Source organism: Hylobates moloch, unplaced genomic scaffold (assembly GCF_009828535.3).
Source record: "Hylobates moloch isolate HMO894 unplaced genomic scaffold, HMol_V3 SCAFFOLD_18, whole genome shotgun sequence".
NCBI classification, from domain to species: domain Eukaryota; kingdom Metazoa; phylum Chordata; class Mammalia; order Primates; family Hylobatidae; genus Hylobates; species Hylobates moloch.
Window position 1 is genome coordinate 16,092,981 of NW_026652293.1, and position 25,172 is coordinate 16,118,152.

At 37.4% G+C, this 25,172-nt stretch overlaps 1 protein-coding gene and 1 pseudogene across 4 annotated transcripts in view; both read left to right on the forward strand.

Annotated features, from left to right (window-relative positions):
* DENND1B (DENN domain containing 1B) overlaps positions 1-25,172 on the forward strand; it is a 269,661-nt gene that overhangs the window by 17,041 nt on the left and 227,448 nt on the right. The window lies entirely within an intron of this gene.
* Positions 9,989-16,362, forward strand: LOC116457689 (protein FAM204A-like; annotated as a pseudogene).

Genomic DNA, 25,172 nt, shown 5'->3' on the forward strand with positions numbered 1-25,172 from the left:
CTTTAATATTGCAGAAGTGTCAGGAACAAGGAGGATAGAAGACACTAACGTATTTTGGTATTTAGCTCTGTGATTAATGAATTACACTTTGAAAAGGATATTTAGCAGAGAGTAAGTTTGTAGTACTGAATCTGACAGCATCCATATAAATATTTGGTGAGGTCCAGAGAGGTCAAACAGGAGTTGAAAATTACAATGTGACTTTTCTTTAGCACTCTTTTCTTCCAAATTTTTCACATGTACAACTTCAGCAACAAAGTTAGAATTCCATATATGTGTAAGTTTTCAAACTTCTAAGAGCTAATATTGATAAGCTAGAAAGTTGTTAGAATAGAAATAACATTGGGCTTATATCCTCGAAGAAATGATGATGAGCTAAAGTTAAGGATAATATTACACAAGTGTAGGGTTCTCAAAGGAAATATTAGTTGAGAGGTATAGTGTAATTGGTTGTGAGGTCTGTGTAAGCAAATACTAAGTATTGCAACTTGTGAATGATTAAAAAATACAGAAAATTCAAGGCTATCTTGGTAATGACATTATTCCCATTTATTTGAATTCCTGTATAACTTTCTTGAGTGAATGCTAAATTTAAGTCCAGAAATTATCCTTGAAGCAAGATTCCGTTATATCATTGATATAAATCTCCTTTTTATAGGTAATTTAATCATGTTGATGAAGTTTATATTTTGTCAGACAAATTTATGTAAGACCATTCTGTAGATTCCTGAGTTCTCAATAACAGTGTTTCTTAATTTAATTTATATTATAACACATAGAAAATGACAATATTTGTATGGTACTTCTGGGCAAATGGACTTCATGCAATGATAGGAGGTAAATGGCCTAGGGTCTCCTAGGGTTGAGGGGATCAATATGTTCTTATTTCTTCTTACCCATTAGAGAGGCACAGGCTGGGATGTTCTCTTTATTGTTTCTTTGGTGAGACTGGCTTTTTATTCACTACTTTTGTTCACTGTTGTTTTATGCTACTAGGTAGGATGGCAGAACTCTAGAGTTAGATTGGAGTTAGAAATTGCGGCCGGGCGCAGTGGCTCACCCTTGTAATCCCAGCACTTTAGGAGGCCGAGGCGGGCGGATCACGAGGTCAGGAGATCGAGACCACGGTGAAACTCCGTCTCTACTAAAAATACAAAAAATTAGCCGGGCGTGGTGGTGGGCTCCTGTAGTCCCAGCTACTCGGAGAGGCTGAGGCAGGAGAATGGTGTGAACCCGGGAGGCGGAGCTTGCAGTGAGCCGAGATTGCGCCACTGCACTCCAACCTGGGCGACAGAGCGAGACTCCGTCTCAAAAAAAAAAAAAAAAAGATATTGGGTTGGAGTTCCAGTTGAACCACTCTGAGCCTGTTTCTTTGTCTTAAAATGAGAAGAGTTATGATCCCCCTTCTCTTTCTTCTGTAAACCTATGATGATCAATAGAGATAATAAATTATATGAATATGCTTTTAAATAGATGGTTATTTTTCATATAATTTAAGCAAACGGCAGGTACATCTCTTGTAGCTTGCAAGAAGAAATATATTCTTTTGTTTTATATACATGTATGTGTCTGTGTATATATATAGTGTGTATATATATATAAATATATTTAACATATAATGGCATAGTGTCACAGTATATCAGTGAGGGCTTCTGACTCCAAAGCTAGGAGAGAGAATTGCAAAATTTAACAATGGCAATAAAAATTAAAGATTGTGAGAGATGTATTACATTTATGCAAATATTTCTTTCCTTCTCAGGCATAGTATTTTCTTTAATAATGATTAACTCTAATTATGGGTTCTGATAATTATTACACACAAGTATCTAATGTTCACATGTTTTAATGAATTTTTTAAATAAGAGGGATAATGAATAAAATTTACTATTAGTTTATTATTAGTGACCCATGCTTTTCTGAAAGTCGGGGTATTTATGCCATTGTTTTCCCTAAATAATAAATCTAATTGTTTAATGGAAGCATATTCTTTTTTTTTTTTTTTTGAGATGGAGACTTGCTCTGTTGCCCAGTATGGAGTGCGGTGGCGTGATCTTGGCTCACTGCAACCACTACCTCCTGGATTCAAAACGATTCTCCTGCCTCAGCCTCCTGAATAGCTGGGATTACAGGCGCATGCCACCACACCCGGCTAATTTTTGTGTTTTTAGTAGAGATGTGGTTTCGCTTTGTTAGCCAGGCTGGTCTTGAACTCCTGACCTCAAGTGATCTGCCTGCCTCCTCCTCCCAGAGTCCTGAGATTACAGGCCTGAGCCACCATGCCCAGCCTAATGAAAGCATATTCTAATTGCTGGAAAAACATTTAGGAACAAACAGCGTCTGGCCTGGTAGACTAAAATCCACAGAGGAACAGGTGAATATATTAATTCTGTCAATCAGTTAGTTAATCAAAATATTCTGTTCCTTAATTCTTCCTTCCTAGACTATGTGTAGGATAATTCTTGGCACTCTTAATGAAGTACTAGCCTGATGCCATTGGTGAAAAAGATTTTTTGGTTTTACTATACATTGTGTATATTTCCCTATACTTTTAAATGGACAGATTTTTTATCCTCTGTGTGACCACTTTGTAACTACTGACATGGGTTGGCTCTGTGTTCCCACCCAAATCTCATCTTGTTGCTCCCATAATTCCCACATGTTGTGGGAGGGACCCGCTGGGAGATGATTGAATTCTGGGGACGGGTCTTTCCTGTGCTGTTCTTGTGATAGTAAATGGGTCTCAGGAGATCTGATGGTTTTAAAAACGGGAGTTTCTCTGCACAAGCTCTTTCTTTGCGTGCTGCCATCCACGGAAGATGTGACTTGCTCTACCTTGCCTTCCACCATGGTTGTGAGGCCTCCCCAGCCATGTGGAACTGTAAGTCCAATAACAATAAACCTCTTTCTTTTGTAAATTGCCCAGTTTTGGGTATGTGTTTATCAGCAGTGTGAAAACAGACTAATACAACTACTTCTTCATTTATTTGATTTTTTAAAAAATGGAAATTCTTATTAGTTTAAGCTCATTTTATTTCCTTATTGTCTGCATATATTTCTTCACGTATTTTCTCTTTACTAGTTTTCTTCCCATTTTTAAAAGTCTGATCTTTTTTTCTTTTGTTTTGGCATCCTGTACCATTGTATTTTTTTTCTGTTGGGCAGTATACTACTCTTAAGGGTATACTACCAATATTAATAATTTAGATACTTCCATTACTACTAATTTAGAAAGTATGTTGAGAAAGTATTTTTCATATGAATTAGTTATTTGATTCTCATACCTATCTTTTGATAGGATGTATACTCGTATTCCTATTTTACATTTGAGGAAGCTAGAGCACAGAAAAGTGAAGTGACCAAGCTGATACCTATAACTGGCAGACTTGAACCAAAATTTCAACTCTAAAACCCACACTTTTTCCAGTAAACCTCAATTTTATATCAGATAAGTATAGTAACTGGAGAGACTTGCCTCGAATTACAGATTCAAGTGAACGATTTCTTTAGGTAGAATGAAATTTTTCTTTGCTAGGAGAAATTGGAAGTCAGGGTAGCCAAATACTGTCAGTATGTGTGTCTGTATATGTATGCCTATGTATGTGTATGAGTGTAAATGCCTTTATGTTTTACCAAAAAACTCCAGGCCCATTGCAAAAGATTCAAATAGAAGAAGAAAATAACATGAAGAGACTAGAAATCCATCACCCAGAGAATATACTGGGTAATATTTTGTTGAACAATCTGTTACACATCTCTATATGAATATATTTGCATGAATATGCATTTTCCATAAACTGGTTCATCTGTTCATGGTATCCTATTATCTGACAATGGTCATTACCAATTGATAATTTGTTATGAACATCTTCCTGTGTCTGAAAATAGATCTACTGTATCAGTTTTTTTTTTTTTTTTTGAGACAGAGTCTCGCTTTGTTGCCCAGGCTGGAGGGCGGTGGCACAATCTTGGCTTACTGCAGCCTTTGCCTCCTGGGTTCAAGTGGTTCTCATTCCTCAGCCACCTGAGTAAGTGGGTTGTACACATGTACCCTCGAACTTAAAGTATAATAATAATAAAAGAAAGAAAAAAAATTAGTCTTTGAAAAAAATTTCTATTTTTGGTGTTTTCGCCAAAGAGCTACTAAACTCAGGGAAAATCAGAAGTTAGTGTTTTCAATATATTTCTGATAAATTGCTTTATTACAATTACATCTTCAATGTATGTAGAAACTTAATTTAGTTGAATTATACTGATACTATTGTTTTAAATGTTTGATAGAATTCACCCATGAAGTTACCTAGGCCTAAAGGTTTCTTTGTGGGATTTTAATTATGAATTCAAATTCTTTAGCAGATAAATGATTAATCAGACTTTTGGATTCTGCTTGTGTCAGTTTTGGTAATTTTCAAGGAATTTGAAATTTAAACAAAATTCAGGAATTTTATTTAATTGTAAAAGGTATTGGCACAAAACCATTCATAGTATTTATCTTTTTAATTTTTATAAGATCTGCAGTGAGAAGCCCCCTTTTCTTCCAATATTAATAATTCGCATATCACCTCTCCTTTTTTATTAGTCTTGTTTAGGAGTTTATCAATTTCATTGATATTTTCAGAGAGCCAATATAGTATTTTGTTGATGTCTCCATTTTCTGTTTTCATTGATTTCTGCTTTCTTCCTCCTCCTCTTCTCCTCCTCCTCCTTCTTCCTCTCCTTCTTCTTCTTCTCCTCCTCCTCCTCCCTTCTCTTCCTCCTCCTCCTCCTTCTCATTTTCCTTCTCCCCTCCTCCTCCTCCTCTTTCCTCCTTCCTCCTCCTTTCTTCTTCCTTTCTTCTTCCTTTCTTCTTCCTTTCTTCTTCCTTCCCCTCCCCTCCCCTCCCCTCCCCTTTCTCTTTTTCCCAGGCTGGAGTGTAGTGGCATGATCTTAGCTCACTGCTCCCTCTGCCTCCTGGGTTCAAGTGATTCTCCTACCTCAGCCTCCTGAGTAGCTGGGATTAGAGGCACATGCTACCACGCCCTGATAATTTTTTTTTTTTTTTGAGACAGAGTCTCGCTGTTGCCCAGGCTGGAGTGCAGTGGCGCGATCTCGGCTCACTGTAGACTCCGCCCCCCCAGGGTTCACGCCATTCTCCTGCCTCCGCCTCCCGAGTAGCTGGGACTACAGGCGACTGCCACCTCGCCCGGCTAATTTTTTTGTATTTTTAGTAGAGACGGGATTTCACTGTGTTAGCCAGGATGGTCTCGATCTCCTGACCTCGGGATCCGCCCGCCTTGGCCTCCCAAAGTTCTGGGATTACAGGCGTGAGCCACCGCGCCCGGCCACGCCCTGCTAATTTTTGTATTTTTAGTAGAGACAAGATTTCACCATGTTGACCAGGCTAGTCTCCCACTCCTGACCTCAAGTGATCCACCCGCCTCGGCCTCCCAAAGCACTGGGATTACAGGTGTGAGCCACTGCGCCTGGCTGACGTTTATTATTTTCTTCTACTTTGGATTTAACTTTTTCTAGCTTCTTAAGGTGGAAGTTTAGAGGTTAATTTTTAAACCTGTCTTTTTTTCTAATGTAATCATAAATGTGTAAATTGACTTTTAAGCAATGTTTTAGCTGTGTCCTACAAATTTGGGTATATTGTGTTTTCATAGTTATGTAGCTGAAATTATTTTCTAGTTTCACTTATGACTTTCTTGATCTGTGGGTTATTTAGAAATGGGGTGCTTAATTTCCAGATATTTGAGATTCTTTGTGATGTATTTTTATTAGTTATTTTTCATTTGACTTAGGTCAGAGAACATACTCTGTATGACTTCAATCCTTGGAAATAATGAGATTTGTTTTATGGCCCATGAGATGGTCTATCTTGGTTAAAATTCAGTGTGCACTTATATAGAATGTATATTTTGCAGTTGTTGGATGTATTGTTTAAATGCCAGTTTGATAAAGTTGACTGATAGTGCTTTTCAAACCTTTTATGTTTTTATTTTTTTGGATCTGTTTCTTTCACTTACTGGGAGAAGAGAGTTAAAATTTCCAACTATAGTTGTGGGTTTCTTGGTTACCTCCTTCAGTGCTGTCAGGTTTTGCTTCATGTATTTTGAAGCTCTGTTGTGATAAGCATACACATTTACAACTATTATGTCTCCTTTATGAACTAACCATTTTAAAATATGAAATTTCTCTCTGTCTCTGTCTGTCTCTGACAGAGAGAAATTTCTGTCTCTGTCTCTTTTTCTCTGACAGAGAGAAATTTCTGTCTCTGTCTCTTTTTCTCTGACAGAGAGAAATTTCATATGTTAAAAGGGTTAGTTCAAAAGGTTGTTTCTTTATTGTGGTTTTCAGAAATTTGCTTGTAATGCTTTTTGTCTTTAAGTTTACTTTTATATGAATAGAACTGCTCTGCCTTCCTCATGATTAGTGTTTGCATGAAATTCTTTTTCCATTCTTGTTTTCTAAATTGTCTTATGTCTAAACTGTCTGTATCTTTGTCTGTCTGTCTGTCTATCTATCTATCTATCTATCTATCTATCTATCTATCTATCTATCTATCTATCTGTCTGTCTGTCTAGGTTTGCTTTTCTATCCAGTCTAACAATCATTGCCTTTAATTAGAATGTTTGATACATTTGTATTCAGTGTAATTATTGATATGGTTAGGTTTAAATTTATTATCTTATTTGTTTTATGGTTGTACTTTTGGTTTTTGATTGTTGTTACCTTTTTGCTTCCTTCTCATCTTCTTCTAGATTAATGTAATTTTCTTTTTTTAGTATTTTATGCTTTTCTCTTCTCTTGGCTTTGTTTTTAGTAGCTCTAAGGATTACATTGTACTTGATGATTATGTCATATCTATTGTGATCATATCTACAGTGAATTAAAATTATACCACTGTGAGTATAAGAATCTTCCAAGAGTTCACTTATATTTTACTCCTTTCCTTCCTTTGTGCTATTGCTGTCATACACTATTTTTTCTATATGAAAGAAAATCCTGGCCAGGCATGGTGGCTCATGCCTATAGTCTCAGCAGTTTGGGAAGCTGAGGTGGGAGGATTGCTTGAGACCAGGAGTTCGAGACCAGCCTGGCCAAAATGGCGAGACCTCATCTCAACAAAACATAAAAAAATTAGCTGGGTGTGGTGGTGTGGACCTGTAGTCCCAGCTACTCTGGAGGCTTAGGGGAAGGATCGCTTGAGCCCAGGAGCTCCAGGCTGCAGTGGGCCCTGATGGTGCTACTGCATTCCAGCGTGGGCGACAGAGCAAGATCCTGTCTCAAAAAAAAAACAACAAAAAACAAGCAAACAAAAAACTTCACTATAAATTGAAATTATTAAATAAAAGAATCCCCATAATAAATTATTTTCGTTTAGACAATCAGTTCCTTTTTAAAAAAGTTAAGAAATGAAAAAAAAATCTTATGTACCTACTATTTACCATTTCTTGCATTCTTCCTTTATGTAAATTTGAAGTATGATCTGGCATCATTTTCTTTTAGCCTGAAGTATTAATTGTACATCAAGTCTGCTGGTGACACATTCTCTCAGATTTTATCTGCAAATGTCTTTATTATATCTTAATTTTTGAAGGATAATTTACTTGGGAATAGATTTCTAGTTTTTTTTTCTTTCAGCATTTTTAATAATGTTCTGTTGTCTTCTGGCTTGCATAGTTTTTGATGATACCCAAGCAGAAGTTTTTAATCATTATCTATGTGATATCTTTTTTTTTCCTTTGTCTGCTTTTAAGGTTTTCCCTTTTTACTGCGGTTTTCAAAAATTTGGTTGTTATCTGCTAGGTTTAGTTTTCTTCATATTTATCCTGACTGGGATTTTTTGAGCTTCTTGGGTCTATAAATTTATATATATGTATATACATATATTCAGTAAAGTTTTGAACATTATTTTATTGAAGCTGTTTTTCTGTTTATCCTCCTTTATTCTTTTTCCCTTGGGGACACAGTTCATGTGTGTTAGACTGATATTGTTTCATGAATCACAGGGACTCTGTTTTATTTTTCTCAGTATTTTTTCTTTCTGTGCCTCAGTTTGCACAGTTTCAATTATTCTGTAATTAGGTTCTCTAATCTTTTATTCTGCAGTATCCAATCTGCTGTTAAGCCCATACAGTGAATGTTTTTGTCTCAAATAATGTATTTTTTCAGTTCTAGATTTTCGTTTTGAATCTTTTTAATAGATTCTATTTTTCTACTGAGGATCTCTGTTAATTCATTCTCTTTTCCTTTAAATACTTAGATGTAGTTTTAGTAGCTTGTTTTAATTTCTTGTTTTGCTGTAACAAATTACCACAAATATAGTGGCTTAAAATAATATAAATTTATTATCTTACAGTTTTGGAAATTAGAAGGCTGAAATGGTACTCACTGAGCAAAAACCAAGATGTCAGCAGGGCTGTGTTTCTTTCTAGAAGCTCTAGGAAAGTGTTTTTTTTTTCCTTTTTCAGCTTCTAAGGGGCTGCCTGCCTTCCTTGGCTCTTGGCCTCCTTCTGTCTTCAAAGCCCACAATAGCCGATGAGTCTTTTTCCTAGTTTGTCATTCTGATACTGACACTTCTGCTTTGTCTTCAACATTTAAGGATCTTTGTGATTGTACCACTTGGATAATCTAGGATATGCTCCCTATTTTAAGGTCAGCTGATTGGCAACCTTAACTGCATCTGCAATCTTAATTCTCCTATGTTATGTAATACAGTCACAGGTTCTAGGCATTAGGATATAGATATCTTTGAGGGGCCACTGTTCTGCCTACCGCATAATTCTTTTTAAAAATTCGGCCGGGTGCGGTGGCTCACGCTTGTAATCCCAGCACTTTGGGAGGCCGAGGTGGGCGGATCACGAGGTCAGGAGATCGAGACCACGGTGAAACCCCGTCTCTACTAACAATACAAAAAAAACTAGCTGGGCGTGGTGGCAGGCACTTGTAATCCCAGCTACTCGGAGAGGCTGAGGCAGGAGAATGGCGCAAACCCGGGAGGCGGAGCTTGCAGTGAGCCGGGATCGCGCCACTACACTCCAGCCTGGGCGACAGAGCGAGACTCCGTCTCAAAAAAAAAAAAAAAAAAAAAAAAAAAATTCTTCTTTGGTAATTCTAATACCTGTTTCATTTTGGATTTGTTTCTGTTTACTTTTCATGCCCCCACTCCCACCCCACCCCACCCCTACTTCCCTGACATTTTATTGATTCCGTGCATGTCTGATAATTTTTTGTCATATGCTGAATATTTTGGATATCATATTATTGACAGTTTGAAATTTATCTTTTTTTAACTAAGTATCACATTTTGTTTTGGTGGGCAATCAAATTTTTGATGGGCCAATTAGATCTTTTCAAGGTTTGTTTTTAATCTTTAGGTGGATCTAGAGTATTTTACCTCTAAGGCTAAAGTAGCCTTCCTCCTAAGGTGTGTGTCAACAACTGTGTAGAGTTTGAGATTTTATTCTATTTACGTGCTAACTGGTTAGCCTCTTATGGTTTCATTGATGCTATCAGAAGACATGAGTTTCCATGATCAGAGATAGAGGACTTTATTATCTGTGGCACAAGTGACATGAGCATCAATAATTTGTGTCAGTTTTCCTTGCCCCTAAATCACAGGAGTGGGATGTGAATGCACCCAGGTGGTTGCCTGCAAATGTAGTTGGGTATGTTATAGAAGAGGAACCCTGAGTGTAGGAAACCCAAGTAGCATATAGTGTGCAGTAAGCATGCATGCTTTTTGCTGTTGGAGGCAGATACTTTAGGCAAATCTTGTTTTATTACACTTTGCTTTGTTGTGCTTTTTAGGTATTGCATTTTTTAAAAACTGAAGGTTTGTAGCAGCCCTGCTTTGAGCAAGTCTACTGCTGCCATTTTTTTTTTAACAGCATGTGCTCACTTTGTGTCTCTGTGTCACATTTTGGTAACTCTCCCAATATTTAAAACATTTTCTGACGGGGTCTTAAGATGGCTGCCAGGTGACTGCTTCCTGACAGAAGAAAAGATGTAGAGTGGGCTGCTACCTCCTGGCCTAAATGAAAGTGATGTTGAGTGAAACTCTGAAGATGAAGCTACATTGGAGAACTCTGGACTTAGCATCAGAAAAACAGAAATGATAGATTCTCGATAGATGAACCCAAAACTGAAACTGAGTTGAATGGAAATGCCTATAAAGAGTGTCCTTCTGGAATTCCCCTGGATATGTAGAATAAATTTCAAGAATTGCATAAAAAACATTCTGAACAGAAAAACGCAACCTCAAGATTCAGAGGGAAAAAAAGAAGATGCTCCAGAAAAGATAAATTGAGGAATGAAAAATAATCTCCCAGTGAACAGTCCTCAAATGAAACCCAGTGGAAGGAGCTTACTCAGTATTTCGGAATCAATGATTGAGTTGAACCCCATGTTCAAATCACCTCACACGGCCGGGTACTCCTCTGAGACAAAACTTCCAGAGGAACAATCAGGCAGCGGCATTTGTGGTTCACCAATATCTGCTCTTCTGCAGCCACTGCTGCTGATACCCAGGCAAACAGGGTCTGGAGTGGACCTCTAGCAAACTCCAACAGACCTGTAGCTGAGGGTCCGGTCTGTTAGAAGGAAAACAGGACAGGAAGGACATACACAGCAAAAACCCATCTGTATGTCACCATCATCAAAGACCAAAGGTAGATAAAACCACAAAGATGGGGAAAAAACAGAGCAGAAAAACTGGAAACTCTAAAAATCAGAGCACCTCTCCTCCTCCAAAGGAACGCAGCTCCTCACCAGCAACGGAACAAAGCTGGATGGAGAATGACTTTGACGAGTTGAGAGAAGAAGGCTTCAGACGATCAAACTACTCCAAGCTACAGGAGGAAGTTCGAATCAATGGCAAAGAAGTTAAAAACTTTGAAAAAAAATTAGATGAGTGGATAACTAGAATAACCAAATGCAGAGAAGTCCTTAAAGGACCTGATGGAGCTGAAAACCAAGGCATGAGAACTACGTGACGAATGCAGAAGCCTCAGGAGCCAATGCGATCAACTGGAAGAAAGGGTATCAGTGATGGAAGACAAAATGAATGGAATGAAGCAAGAAGAGAAGTTTAGAGAAAAAAGAATAAAAAGAAATGAACAAAGCCTCCAAGAAATATGGGACTATGTGAAAAGACCAAATCTACGTCTGATTGGTGTACCTGAAAGTGACGGGGAGAATGGAACCAAGTTGGAAAACACTCTGCAGTATATTATCCAGGAGAACTTCCCCAATCTAGCAAGGCAGGCCAACATTCAAATTCAGGAAATACACAGAACGCCACAAAGATACTCCTTGAGAAGAGCAACTCCAGGACACATAATTGTCAGATTCACCAAAGTTGAAATGAAGGAAAAAATTAAGGGCAGCCAGAGAGAAAGGTCAGGTTACCCACAAAGGGAAGCCCATCAGACTAACAGCTGATCTCTTGGCAGAAACTCTACAAGCCAGAAGAGAGTAGGGGCCAATATTCAACGTTCTTAAAGAAAAGAATTTTCAACCCAGAATTTCATATCCAGCCAAACTAAGCTTCATTAATGAAGGAGAAATAAAATCCTTTACAGACAAGCAAATGCTGAGAGATTTTGTCACCACCAGGCCTGCCCTAAAAGAGCTGCTGAAGGAAGCACTAAACATGGAAAGGAACAACCGGTATCAGCCACTGCAAAAACATGCCAAATTGTTAAGACCGTCAAGGCTAGGAAGAAACTGCATCAACTAATGAGCAAAATAGCCAGCTGACATCATAATGACAGGATCAAATTCACACATAACAAAATTAACTTTGAATGTAAATGGCCTAATGCTCCAAATAAAAGACACAGACTGGCAAATTGGATAAAGAGTCAAGACCCATCAGTGTGCTGTATTCAGGAAAGCCATCTAACGTGCAGAGACACACATAGGCTCAAAATAAAGGAATGGAGGAAGATCTACCAAGCAAATGGAAAACAGAAAAAGGCAGGGGTTGCAATCCTAGTCTCTGATAAAATAGACTTTAAACCAACAAAGATCAAAAGAGACAAAGAAGGCCATTACATAATGGTAAAGGGATCAATTCAACAAGAAGAGCTAACCATCCTAAATATATATGCACCCAATACAGGAGCACTCAGATTCATAAAGCAAGTCCTTAGTGACCTACAAAGAGACTTAGACTCCCACACAATAATAATGGGAGACTTTAACACCCCATTGTCAACATTAGACAGATAATGAGACAGAAAGTTAACAAGGATACCCAGGAATTGAAATCAGCTCTGCACCAAGAGGACTTAATAGACATCTACAGAACTCTCCACCCTAAATCAACAGAATATGCATTCTTTTCAGCACCACACCACACCTACTCCAAAATTGACCACATAATTGGAAGTAAAGCACTCCTCAGCAAATGTAAAAAAACAGAAATTATAACAAACTGTCTCTCAGACCACAGTGCAATCAAACTAGAACTCAGGATTAAGAAACTCACTGAAAACCACTCAACTACATGGAAACTGAACAACCTGCTCCTGAATGACTACTGGGTACATAACGAAATGAAGGCAGAAATAAAGATGTTCTTTGAAACCAACGAGAACAAAGACACAACATACCAGAATCTCTGGGACACATTCAAAGCAGTGTGTAGAGGGAAATTTATAGCACTAAATGCCCACAAGAGAAAGCAAGAAAGATCTAAAATTGACACCCTAACATCACCATTAAAAGAACTAGAAAAGCAAGAGCAAACACATTCAAAACCAGCAGAAGGCAAGAAATAACTAAGATCAGAGCAGAACTGAAGGAAATAGAGACACAAAAAACCCTTCAAAAAATCAATGAATCCAGGAGCTGGTTTTTTGAAAAGATCAACAAAATTGATAGACTGCTAGCAAGACTAATAAAGAAGAAAAGAGAGAAGAATCAAATAGATGTAATAAAAAAATGATAAAGGGGATATCACCACCAATCCCACAGAAATACAAACTACCATCAGAGAATACTAGAAACACCTCTACGCAAATAAACTAGAAAATCTAGAAGAAATGGATAAATTCCTCGACACATACATCCTCCCAAGACTAAACCAGGAAGAAGTTGAATCTCTGAATAGACCAATAACAGGCTCTGAAATTGAGGCAATAATCAATAGGTTACCAACCAAAAAAAGTCCAGGACCAGATGGATTCACAGCCGAATTCTACCAGAGGTACAAAGAGGAGCTGGTACCATTCCTTCTGAAACTATTCCAATCAATAGAAAAAGAGGGAATCCTCCCTAACTCATTTTATGAGGCCAGCATCATCCTGATACCAAAGCCTGGCAGAGACACAACAAAAAAAGAGAATTTTAGGCCAATATTCTTGATGAACATTGATGCAAAAATCCTCAATAAAATACTGGCAAACCGAATCCAGCAGCACATCAAAAAGCTTATCCACCATGATCAAGTGGGCTTCATCCCTGGGATGCAAGGCTGGTTCAACATATGCAAATCAATAAATGTAATCTAGCATATAAACAGAACCAAAGACAAAAACCACATGATTATCTCAATAGATGCAGAAAAGGCCTTTGACAAAATTCAACAATGCTTCATGTTAAAAACTCTCAATAAATTAGGTATTGATGGGACGTATCTCAAAATAATAAGAGCTATCTATGACAAACCCACAGCCAATATCATACTGAATGGGCAAAAACTGGAAGCATTCCCTTTGAAAACTGGCACAAGACAGGGATGCCCTCTCTCACCACTCCTATTCAACATAGTGTTGGAAGTTCTGGCCAGGGCAATCATGCAGGAGAAGGAAATAAAGGGTATTCAACTAGGAAAAGAGGAAGTCAAATTGTCCCTATTTGCAGATGACATCATTGTATATCTAGAAAACCCCATCGTCTCAGCCCCAAATCTCCTTAAGCTGATAAGCAACTTCAGCAAAGTCTCAGGATACAAAATCAATGTACAAAAATCACAAGCATTCTTATACACCAATAACAGACAAACAGAGAGCCAAATCATGAGTGAACTCCCATTCACAATTGCTTCAAAGAGAATAAAATACCTAGGAATCCAACTTACAAGGGATGTGAAAGACCTCTTCAAGGAGAACTACAAACCACTGCTCAATGAAATAAAAGAGGATACAAACAAATGGAAGAACATTCCATGCTCATGGGTTGGAAGAATCAATATCATGAAAATGGCCATACTGCCGATGGTAATTTATAGATTCAATGCCATCCCCATCAAGCTACCAATGACTTTCTTCACAGAATTGGAAAAAACTAAAGTTCATATGGAACCAAAAAAGAGACCGCATCACCAAGTCAATCCTAAGCCAAAAGAACAAAGCTGGAGGCATCATGCTCCCTGACTTCAAACTATACTACAAGGCTACAGTAACCAAAACAGCATGGTACTGGTACCAAAACAGAGATATAGACCAGTGAAACAGAACAGAGCCCTCAGAAATAATGCCGCTTATCTACAACTATCTGATCTTTGACAAACCTGACAAAAACAAGCAATGGGGAAAGGATTCCCTATTTAATAAATGGTGCTGGGAAAACTGGCTAGCCATATATAGAAAGCTGACAGCTGGGCACGGTGGCTCACGCTTGTAATCCCAGCACTTTAGGAGGCCGAGGCAGGCGGATCATGAGGTCAGAAGATCGAGACCACAGTGAAACCCTGTCTCTACTAAAAATACAAAATATTAGCCAGGTGTGGTGGCGGGCGCCTGTAGTCCCAGCTACTCGGAGAGGCTGAGGCAGGAGAATGGCGTGAACCCGGGAGGCGGCGCTTGCAGTGAGCCAAGATTGCGCCACTGCACTCCAGCCTGGGCGACAGAGCGAGACTCCGTCTCAAAAAAAAAAAAAAAAAAGAAAGCTGAAACTGGATCCCTTCCTACACCTTATACAAAAATTAATTCAAGATGGATTAAAGACTTACATGTTAGACCTAAAACCATAAAAACCCTAGAAGATAACCTAGGCAATACCATTCAGGACATAGGCACGGGCAAGGACTTCATGTCTAAAACACCAAAAGCAATGGCAACAAAAGCCAAAATTGACAAATGGGATCTAATTAAACTAAAGAGCTTCTGCACGGCAAAAGAAACTACCATCAGAGTGAACAGGCAACCTACAGAATGGGAGAAAATTTTTGCAACCTACTCATCTGACAAAGGGCTAATATCCAGAATCTACAAGGAACTCAAACAAATTTACAAGAAAAAAACAAACAACTCCATAAAAAGTGGGCGAAGGATATGAATAGACACTTCTCAAAAGAAGACATTTATGCAGCCAAAAAACACATGAAAAAATGCTCATCATCACTGGCCATCAGAGAAATGCAAATCAAAACCACAGTGAGATACCATCTCACACCAGTTAGAATGGCCATCATTAAAAAGTCAGGAAACAACAGGTGCTGGAGAGGCTGTGGAGAAATAGGAACACTTTTACACTGTTGGTGGGACTGTAAACTAGTTCAACCATTGTGTAAGTCAGTGTGGTGATTCCTCAGGGATCTAGAACTAGAAATACCATTTGACCCAGCCATCCCATTACTGGGTATATACCCAAAGGATTATAAATCATGCTGCTATGAAGACACATGCACACGTATGTTTATTGCGGCACTATTCACAATAGCAAAGAGTTGGAACCAACCCAAATGTCCAACAACGATAGACTGGATTAAGAAAATGTGGCACATATACACCATAGAATACTTTGCAGCCGTAAAAAATGATGAGTTCATGTCCTTTGTAGGGACATGGATGAAACTGGACACCATCATTCTCAGCAAACTATTGCAAGGACAAAAAACCAAATACTGCATGTTCTCACTCATAGGTGGGAATTGAACAATGAGAACACATGGACACAGGAAGGGGAACATCACACACTGGGGACCGTTGTGGGATGGTGGGAGGGGGGAGGGACAGCATTAGGAGACATACTTAATGCTAAATGAGAAGTTAATTGGTGCAGCACACCAACATGGCACATGTATACATATGTAACAAACCTACACGTTGTGCACATGTACCCTAAAACTTAAAGTATAATAATAATAAAATTAAAAAAAAAAAAAGGAAAAATTTTGAGAAATCAGGCCTCGAAAAGAGGATAGACCAGGCTGTGGAGGAGGAGAATATTGAGAAGACTGAGGAACTCAGAAACCAGCTAGCTACTCGAGAGCTTGGTGTAAAAATTGCCAAAGCAGTTGGCTGCCACAACTTTGTAAAAGCCAAAAAGGAGGTTGAAAATTCACAGGCTGCCCCCAAAACGAAGAAACTCGCATGGAGATTTGAAGCAAAGAAGAGGTGGGAAACCAAAAGCGACATAGGTTATTCATAATTTGCCAGAGTGCTTCAAGGCATTTGTAGACTCAAATGCTCAATTTACTGAGAACATTTTCCTGCTCGTGTTAAATATGTCAGAAAATTGATAGCACTAGAACAAAAATAAGCATAAAGTTTGGGAGTTTGATTATCAGCTCTTTTCAATCTTTCTCTAAGGGCTTTGTCCTATTGAAGTGAATAAAATGAAGCATTCTCATATTTGTATAAGAAATGTAAGAAAAAATATAGAAAAATAGGATAGAATTTTGTTTATTTATTTGTATAGACCCACGGTATAAAATCAGTTTTGCTGTTTTTCGTTCATTTGGTTTAGCGTAGTCAGTGAGCTTCTCGTACTTTCTTTTTTTTTTTTTTTTTGAGACAGTCTCTGTCACCCAGGCTAGAGTGCGGTAGCATGATCTTGGCTCACTGCTACCATTGCCTCCTGGGTTCAAGTGATTCTCATGCGTCAGCCTCCCAAGTAGCTGGGATTACAGGCAAGTGCCACCATGCCCAGCTAATTTCTTTTTGTATTTTTAGCAGAGACGGGTTTTGTTGTGTTGGTTAGGTTGGTCTTGAACTCCTGGCCTGATATGATCCATCTGCCTTGGCCTCCCAAAGTGCTGGGATTACAGGCATGAGCAAACATGCCGGCCTTGTACTTTCTTATCTGTATCCAGTGTAACTACACGTTTACTGGAACTGTGTTTTTAATATTAACAGTTGTTTATAATGGATTAGTCGTAAATGCCAAAAAGTTTCAATTGACACTGTCTTTACAAATGACTTGACCTTAATGTTATGAAAGGAGTTACTAATTTTTTTATTGGAGGCAGTAGACTTGATATTTCAGAATTGCATAGTAAAAGCAATTTACTAATTTTTTTTGTACTTTCAAATAAACCGTTACAATAAAGAAAGGGGCAGAATGTAGTATTTGGAAGATGATTTAAATTCAGCAATGCCTAAAAATGTCTTCCTAAGTATCTTTCTCAGCCATGTCATTTTTTAAATTATGGGATGGTTCTTAGAAGTGAAAATAGTGTAATTGTGTTAAGCAGACAGTTATAACTCAAGATAATGTAACTTTGAACCTTCTAAAAATTTTCATTATTATTATATATTATATATATATATAAAATAAGGTGATCTGTTATCAGTGATCTTTGATGTTATTTTTGTAATTGTTTTGCAGTACTATGAACCATGCCCATATAATATGGCAAACTTAATTGATAAATGTATGTGTCCTAACAAGAGAGATGGGGCACCCCAGACCAGCAGTTGCCCCATCTCTCTCCCTCTTCTGGGGCTCACTATTCCCTGAGACACAACAGCATTGAAATTAGGCCAATTAATAACCCTACAATGGCCTCCAAGTGTCCAAGTGAAAGGAAGACTTACATGTATTTCACTTGAAATATAATGCTAGAAATGATAAAGCTTAGTGAGGAAGGCATTTAAAAAGCTGAGATAGGCTGAAAGCCAGGCCTTTTGCACCCGACTAAGTGTGCCAGGTTGTGAATGCAAAGGGAAATTCTTGAAGGAAAGGAAAAGTGCTACTCCAGTGCACACACAAATGATAAGTAAGCAAAACACCCTTATTGCTGAGGTGGAGAAAGTTTTAGTGGTCTTGATGGAACCATCCACAAACCATCCACAACATTGCTTTAAATCACAGCCTAATCCAGAGCAAGGTCTTACCTCTCTTCAATTCTGTGAAGGCTGAGAGAGATGTGGAAGCTGCAGAAGAAAAATTTGAAGCTAGCAGAGGTTGGTTCATGAGACAAGGAAAGAAGCCGTCTCTGTAAAATGAAAATGTGTATGGTGAGGCAGCAAGTGCTGATGTAGAAGCTGCAGGAAGTTATCCAGAAGATCTAGCTAAGATCATTGATGACGGTGGCTACATTAAACAATTGATTTTCAGTGTAGATGAAACAGCCTTATATTAAAAGAAAATGCCATGTAAGGCTTTCCGAGCTAGAAAGAAGTCAGTTACTGCCTTCTGAGTTTCAAAGTATAGGCTGACTCTTGTTATGGGCTAATGTAGCTAGTGACTTGAAGTTGAAGCCAGTGCTCGTTTATCAATTCAAAAATCCCAGGGCCCTTACAAGTTATGCTAAATCTACTCTGCCTGTGCTCTATAAATGGAATAACAAAGCCTGAATGACAGCACATCTGTTTGTAGCATGGGTTATTGAATATTCTAGGGCCACTGTTAAGACCTACTGCTTAGAAAAAAGATTTCTTTTAAAATATTGTTGCTCACTGACAATGTACCTGTTTACCCAAGAGCTCTGATGGAGATATACAAGAAGACAAAAGTTTTAATGCTTGCTAACACAATATGCATTCTGCAGCCCATTGATCAAAGAGTAATTTTGACTTGCAAGTTTTGTATCAAGTCTAAATGTAAGAAATACATTTTGAAAGGTTATAGATGCCCAAGATTCTGATTCCTCTGATGGATCTTGGCAAAGTACATTGAAAAATCTCTTTGGTGAATGGAAAGGATTCACCATTCTAGATGTCATTAAGAATATTTCATGATTCATGGGAGGGGTCAAAATATCAACATTAACAGAAGTTTGGAACAAATCGATTCCAACCTTCATGAATGACTTTGGAGGGGGTTTAAGACTTCAGTGGCATAAGTAACACAGATGTGGTGGATATAACAAGAGAGCTAGAATTAGAAATAAATCCTGAATATGTGACTGAATTGCTGCTATCTTATGATAAAACTTTGATGTATGAGGAGTTGCTTCTTATGGATGAGCAAAGACTGTGGTTTCTTAAGATGGAATCTACTGGTGAAGATGCTGTGAACATTGTTGAGATGACAACCAAGGGTTTAGAATATTACATAAACTTATATGATAAATCAGGGAAGGGTTTGAGAGGATTGAATCCAATTTCTTTTTCTGTGATGGGGTCTTGCCATGTTGCCCAGGCTGGCCTTGAACACCTGGGCTCAAGCAGTCCTACTACCTCAGCCTCCCTAGCAGCTAGGACTTCAGGCCTGCACTATTGTAACCAGCTTAGATTGACTCTAATTTTGAAAGATGTTCTACTGTGGATAAAATGATATCAAGCCACATCTTATGATACAAAGAAATCTTTTGTGAAAGGAAGAATCAATTGATGTGGCAAACTTAATTGTTGCCTTATTTTAAGAAATTCCGGAGCCATCCTAGCCTTCAGCAACCCCCATGCTGATCAGTTAGCAGCCATCAACACTGAGGCAGACCCTCCACCAACAAAACGATTACAACTTGCTGAAGGCTCAGAAGATTGTTAGCATTTTTTAAAGCAATAACATATTTTAAAATTAGGGTTTGTATATTTTTAAAGACATAATGCTATTGCACACTTAATAGACTACAGTACAGTGTGAACATAACTTTTATATGCACTAGGAAACCACAAAACTTGTGTGACTTGCTTTATTGTGATACTCATTTTATTGAGGTGATGCAGAACTGAACCTGCAATATCTTCAAGGTATATCTGTGTTTCTGTCTTCCAAGGCTATGAGATAATGTGCACTCTGCTTGGGATGGAGACTGTTTTCTAAAGGTGTTTTCTTTAATCTTGTTAATATCGTGTTAATAGTTTAAAACTTTGTTAATTATTACTTCTCCTGTCAGTCAGTCATCCTGGAAAAGATAGTCTGGAATAAAACCGTCATCTATCCGGGCTCTAAAGAAGTGAAGTGAAGTGAGAGACCCCTGGAATTTTCTCCTAACAGTGTGACCTTTCTGAGGTGTCTCCATTGAATTCCTCACATGTCCATGGTTTTATCTGCTTGTTCTGTCTCTTGGTTCTATGTGACCACCAGAATCTCCATTCAGCTATTTACTGCCAGGCATTGTCAAGAGAGTCACCCTGCACATGTGCAACCTAGTGTTTGGCCAAAGACTTAATATGACCCTTATACAGATTTCTGATGCTTCTTGTATTTGATATTTTCTTCCACAAATTTTGCTTCATCTCCAAACTTTATTCTCTTTTTCCGCTGCTCAGAAAGACTGTAGTTCTTTGTGTGCTACAGTTCTGAAACTGCCTTCAGACAGAAAGCCAGAGAGATTGTAGTGCTCTTTTTCCCAGAGACCATAGTCTTGCTTTTCCTATTGCTCAACTTTTAAAAATATTTGTTTCAAATATTTTGTACAGTTTTACTTTATTTTACATTGTTTATGGTGGGCCAGCTGGTTTGTGCCTGTTACTGCCTCATGACCAAAAGTGAAGTCTCCTATCACTTTAATTTGTATTATTTATGAACATATAGTATTATGCCAGCTAGACTGAAAAACTGGTAAAGTCAGAGATGTTATCTTTTCTTCTTTTAAAAATTCTTTAGAGTATTATATAAGTAGGTACTCAGTAAATGTGTCTTGTTCCACAAAGCACACAGTAGAAATATGAGACTGAAGTATAAAAATTCTGTCCCTTTATATTATTGTTGTGGTAATGATGAGAATTAGGATGTTATATGACAGATTAGTTTGTGGTTATTTACTTCTAGGTAAACATATGCCTACAGTTGATAACATAAAACTTTTTATGAACTGAGTTTTTGAAAGAAAAAAATTACTAAAGAAATTAGATTGCTATATTAGATGGTATCGACTAAGACTTGAAATAGTGCCATTGTATTATATTTAGCATTTCTCCTTGTAATGTAAATTTGTGTGCTAATTTATAGATTGAAAGGGATTTTACATATATTATTTTAAATTAATTTTGTTTTTCTCAGCAACTCTATGTTAGGTTCAATAGCTATGCTCATTTTATTGAGCAAATTAAAGCTCAGTGAAGTTCTTTCATACTTAAGATTCCTAAGTTATAAAGTGGAAGAGCTGAGACTGCAAATTGAATCTCTAAATGAAGTTTAATGTTCTTTCTGCCTTTCTGCATACCACAGGTGTGGGTTGCCATGTTTATTTTAGTTCTTTTTTTTTCTTTTTGAGTGTACATAGTTTATGCCCATTTTATTCATTCTGTGTATAGGATTATGGAACTGAAATTTTAAATTCTTTACCTGGTGAAATTGTATAGATACCAATGTTTTAAGTTTTCTGCCTATTAAATATTTGAAACTACTTTTAGAAGTTTTTTAAAATAGTAAATCTTTAGTAATGGCATAAAAGGTATGTTTTTGTGTTACTTTATAATTACTTTAAATTGTCAAGTTGATAATTAGGTTCAAGCCATTGTGCAGAAATGTGTTAAAGATTGTGTATTGACAGTCTCGCATTAGACTTGTTCTACTTTGAAGATTAATATTCTAACATTAGAATTTTAAAAGTATATTTGTAGCTTAAAACTGCTTTAATGATTATTTGCTCTATAAATATGCGTAAATAAGGATGGCATCATTGTAATCGCTTTAAACCCTTTTTTGGGTAATACATCCTTAGTTGGGTTGAGTTGGAAGTGATGATCTTTGGAATATGCACATGAATTAATTGGTTACTCTATCTTGGGATATGTCAGAAGTACTACTGCTTCAGTGAGAGGACTCTGGCAGGAGATGTTATTTTTTTACCAGCCAGTGGTGTTTATCTTGATTTGAAGGAAGCAAGCTTTATCAACATAGAGGATGATGATTTACTTGTCTTATCCTTTCTCTTTGTAGCCTAGAGCAATTCCAGAAAATAAAGTCTTTTTTTTAGGAAGAAAATACAGTCTTCATATGAAAAGCTTTGTATGCTTTTCTGATCAAAATACAGAAGGATTTTTATCTTTTGATCCACTAAATTTACTTATCAACATAGGTGTTAGCTTTGCTTTTCACTCCTTCCTTCAAAATTGTAGGACAGAAATTTGGAAGTCAGGAAAGCAAGTGAATGTGACAAATGCTTATTTATCTTGCAAAAGTGCTTTATAAGTATAGTCTTTTCTTCAGCTTGTCCTTCATACCATTGATAAACTGGAGTTTAAGAGAACTTATTAATGAAGGTGGCAATTTAGTTCTGCCTGAACCAACAACTAGTTATGTGATCCTGCATAAATCATTTTCCCTTTCTTGACTCAAGTTCCTTCAGGTAAACAAAAGCTATAGACTATCCGAAAGCCCCTTGTAATTTAAACATTCTGTCATTTTAATTGTATTATTGTTTAGTTTTTCAACTACATTATCAACTCACTGAAGCAAGGATTTCATCTTCCTTTTGATAGTTCTCACAATATATTGTGTAGTGTATTTGATTTAATAATAGAAATTTGTCTACAACCTCAATTCTCAAACCTTGACTTTCTGAGACTCAGTCTTCCCCATATAGGGATCTCTTGCTCATAATTCCTTTTTTACTCATCCCTCTGCCTTTTCAAATCATTCAAATAAAAGAGTTGCCAGGGACCCACAAGGCTCCATGTAACTGGCTCAAATCCCCCTTGTTTACATTTCTAACCTCATCCTTTCCTACTTTTCTCCCTTGCTCTCCTAACTGCAACCACACTGGCTTCTTGCTATCCCTGGAACAACATCAAGCATGCTCCTTCAAGGGTTTGCGTTTTTTGTTTACTTCTAATACACTTTTCCAAGATGTCTGCATAAGTAATTTCTTTACCTTTTTCAAGTTTTTGTTCATTGTCAATAGTCTCACTTTAACCAACTTAACAGAATTAAAATTGCACTCTCCTTCCTTTTGCGCTCATAATTAGGTTATATGCCTGCCCAGCCCCAAATCAAACACAAGTTCAGGGCTGTAGTGATTGTCTTTGCTGATGCAAAATTATATTTGATAGTGCAAAATTTTCATAGGGTAACTGAAAGGAACTATTAAGAATATCTTAGCACATTACATATTCTAATTTAGAGGTAAAGATCTGATTTCTTAGAAATTGGTGGAAACATTTTAAGACTTAATTATGTTTTATTAAGATGAAATCATTTGCTTGTTTTCCATCTGTGTATCTTCTTTGGTGAAATGTCTGTTCAGCTCTTTCTCTTATATTTTCTTTATTGGGTTGGTTTCTTATTACTGAGTTTTGAAAGATTTTAATATATCCAGGATACAATGACTTTGTTGGATTTGCATTTTTTCTCTCATCTGTATCTTGTCTTTTCATGCTTTTAGCTAACATTGTCTTTCACAGAGAATAGTCCTTACTTTTGATCCATTTATCAGTTTTGTTTTTATTTTCATTTAGAGTTCATTTAGATTTTCATTTCCTTTTGATTTCTTCTTTGACTGTTGGGTTATTTAGAAGTATGTTATTTAAGTTACAAATATTTGGGGATTTTTCCTGTGATGTTTCTGTTATATTTTGATAATGTAATTCCAGAGTATATCGTGGTATGACTTGAATCCTTTTAAATCAGTTAGGACTTGCTTTGTGCATTATATGGTTTCTTCTCTTATATGTCCCATATGCAGTTAAGGTTTGTTTTAGATTATAGTTAAGTTATTTGGAAACAGTTTGAACATTTGAGGCTTGCTTTTAAGCTTTGGTAGGTGAAACCAGAGTCATCTTCAGTCCAGTGCTGATTTTCTCCTACTGCTAAGGTATTACCCTCTGAGTACTGTACAGGATACTCTGTTGATTATGAGGTTTTCCCACTCTGGGTGGTGTGAATGTCAGCTGATCCTGGGATTTCCCCCCATTTCTTTTGGGTGATTCTTTCCTCAGTGTCTGGTAGTTTCCTCATATGTGTGCACTGATCATCAGCACTAAAGGCTTGGGTGGGTTGGTGGTGAACCTTCTGCGGCTCTCCAGAGCTCTATTCCTGTGCAGCTTTTTCTTCTGTTCTCTTCGTGGAGTCTAGATGCTTTGGCCTTCCAACCTCATCTCAGGAAGACCACCGGGCTCAGCCTAGGTTTCTCCCACCTTGTGCCACATCCCGGAAATTCCAGATAGTAAGAGCAATTGTAAGGCTTACCTTGTTTGTTTTATCTCCGTCAGGGATCACTGTCCTGCATTTACTAATGTCTGAAAATTGTTTAATGGTTTTTTTTAGATTTTTAGTTCTTAGAGAGAGAGCAAATACAGTTTGTACTTTCTCTTGGCTGGAAGCAGATGTCCTGTTTATGGATGTAAAAGTGCTGCTTTAACATTCTGCATCTATGGTTAGAAGAAAAGCTATGGTAACTAAGTACATGGGTAAATAATGTTTGGGAATATAGTTACCATGGAAGTTCTGAGGATCTTCTGTCATCTTTCTGCCAAAAAGTGATTCTGCATAGCATCTTCCATGTTGTGTTTCACAGTTCATAACCCAAGTCTTCTATGAGAAAGAAACTGGCCCAGATTAGGTCATGTGTTTGACTTATCAGCTCTGGCCTGAGGTCACATTCACCAATTGCGGATGCAACTACTGAAAACCCACCCTGGGTATAAGATGTAGCTCCCAGAAAACAGGGAATTCTTGTGACCTGGCTGTCATTCTCTATGTGGATTTAATGTTGATATTTTTTGGCTTTGAAAGGAAGATACTTCTATGTCTAAATGAGAAAAATAGCACCTTAAATTCAAAATTCAGCATTATTTCAAAATCATTTGTCATGAAAGCTTCTTTTCCAGTTATAATATAAGATACTCCCCTTTGTCCTGTTATATAACAGAGAGTACTCATGCATGCTAATGCATACTGGATCAGTGACAGAGAGAAGAAATGTAATAAACAGGTGTCAGAGAAATCTGTGTAAATACAGTTGAAGGGGAAAGTAAATAGGGACAATAAATTATAGGCAATTAGGAGGCAATCAAAACCTGCTGGAAGAAAATGAGCTGGGTTATCTGTTTTCCAGGTCAGATATCTATGTTACCCTCTGCTTTCTAATACAATTTCAGCATAATACTGGAAATTTTGTCTTAGAA